Source organism: Limulus polyphemus, unplaced genomic scaffold, assembly GCF_000517525.1.
Source record: "Limulus polyphemus unplaced genomic scaffold, Limulus_polyphemus-2.1.2 Scaffold3043, whole genome shotgun sequence".
Lineage (NCBI taxonomy): Eukaryota > Metazoa > Arthropoda > Merostomata > Xiphosura > Limulidae > Limulus > Limulus polyphemus.
Window position 1 is genome coordinate 110,214 of NW_013668653.1, and position 2,557 is coordinate 112,770.

Consider the following 2,557-nt stretch of genomic DNA (forward strand, 5'->3'; position numbering starts at 1 on the left):
AGCTAAATAACTAACTGTATGGTAACCATCAGTGCAACTAAATAAGTAACTGTATGGTAACCATCAGTACAACTAAACAAGTAACTGTATGGTAACCATCAGTATAGCTAAATAACTAACTGTATGGTAACCATCAGTGCAACTAAATAAGTAACTGTATGGTAACCATCAGTACAACTAAACAAGTAACTGTATGGTAACCATCAGTATAGCTAAATAACTAACTGTATGGTAACCATCAGTGCAACTAAATAAGTAACTGTATGGTAACCATCAGTACAACTAAACAAGTAACTGTATGGTAACCATCAGTATAGCTAAATAACTAACTGTATGGTAACCATCAGTACAGCTAAATAAGTAACTGTATGGTAACCATCAGTGCAACTAAATAAGTAACTGTATGGTAACCATCAGTACAGCTAAATAACTAACTGTATGGGTAGTCGTGAGTACAGCTAAATAAGTAACTGTATGGTAGTCATACGTACAGCTAAATCAGTAAATACTACTTTCACTGTATGGGTAGCCATACTCATTAAATATTACTTTCACTGTATGGTAGCCATACGTACAGCTAAATCAGTAAATACTACTTTCACTGTATGGTAGCCATACGTACAGCTAAATTAGTAAATACTACTTTCACTGTATGGTAGCCATACGTACAGCTAATTAACTAAATACTACTTTCACTGTATGGTAGCCATACGTACAGCTAAATCACTAAATACTACTTTCACTGTATGGTAGCCATACGTACAGCTAAATCACTAAATACTACTTTCACTGTATGGTAGCCATACGTACAGCTAAATCACTAAGTACTACTTTCACTGTATGGTAGCCATACGTACAGCTAAATCACTAAATACTACTTTCACTGTATGGGTAGCCATATTCACTAAGTACTACTTTCACTGTATGGGTAGTCATACGTACAGCTAAATCACCAGAAGCGCCACCTAGACTTACAAAATAAATTTATGTTTTGTTTGTTTTTTTACTTCTTTATAATTTTTACTCTGTAAGTCAGTATTTCTTAACTGGGTGAATGGTTCACCCAGGGGTTAATGAGATCCGAATCAGGGTGAATGAGTATTATCAATTATACAAGAAATTCAAGAGTAGAAAAGTCATTAATTATTACTATTTATTCTAGTTGTAGTTTGATGTATATTTAAGTCATAACAAAGAATTTAGTACTTTTTGTTTATCTAACTGGCGTGAGTGATGCTGAAAAAAGTTGAGAATCATAGATATGAGAGTAAAGTAAAGTCACCACATGTCACTTTTACTGTGTGAGTAACCATCAGTAGAGCTGAGTTACTAAATACCAGTTTTAATGTTAAGTAACCATCGGTAGAGGATAGTCACTAAATGTACCATTTTCTGTGTAAGTAATCTTCGATAGAACAGTCTCTAAATGTCACTGTTGCTGTTTAAGCAACCATCAGTAGAGCTGAGTTACTAAATACCAGTTTTAATGTTAAGTAACCATCGGTAGAGGATAGTCACTAAATGTACCGTTTTCTGTGTAAGTAATCTTCGATAGAACAGTCTCTAAATGTCACTGTTGCTGTTTAAGCAACCATCAGTAGAACAGTCTCTAAATGTCACTGTTGCTGTTTAAGCAACCATCAGTAGAACAGTCTCTAAATGTCACTGTTGCTGTTTAAGCAACCATCAGTAGAACAGTCACTTAATGTAACTTTTTCTGTGTAAGCAACCATCAATAGCAGAGTCACTAAATGTAACTTTTGCTGTTTAAGCAACCATCAGTAGAACAGTCTCTAAATATCACTGTTGCTGTGTAAGTAACCATCAGTAGAACAGTCACTAAATGTAACTTTCACTGTGTAAGTAACCATCAGTAAACAGTCACTAAATGTTTCATTTACTATGTAAGTAACCATCAGTAGAACAGTCACTAAATGTAACTTTCACTGTGTAAGTAACCATCGGTATAACAGTCATTAAATGCTACTTTTGATGTGTAAGTAACCATTAATAAACATTCACTAAATGTAACTTTCATTGCGTAACTATCAGTAAACAGTCACTAAATGTTTCATTTACTGTGTAAGTAACCATCAGTAGAACAGTCACTAAATGTAACTTTCACTGTGTAAGTAACCATCGGTATAACAGTCATTAAATGCTACTTTTGATGTGTAAGTAACCATTAATAAACAGTCACTAAATGTAACTTTCATTGTGTAACCATCAGTAAACAGTCACTAAATGTTTCATTTACTGTGTAAGTAACCATCAGTAGAACAATCAGTAAATGTAACTATTAATGTGTAATTAATCGTCAGTACAACAGTCAGTAAATGTACCTTTTTCTGTGTAAGTAACTTTCGGTAGAACAGTCACTAAATGTAACATTTACTGTGTAAGTAATCATCAGGAGAACAGAGCCAGTAATTGTCAGTAGAATTACTATATGTTACTTTCAACTGTGTAAGTAACCAGTCAGTAAATGTAACATTTACTGTGTAAGTAACCATCAGGAGAACAATCAGTAAATGTAACTATTAATGTGTAATTAATC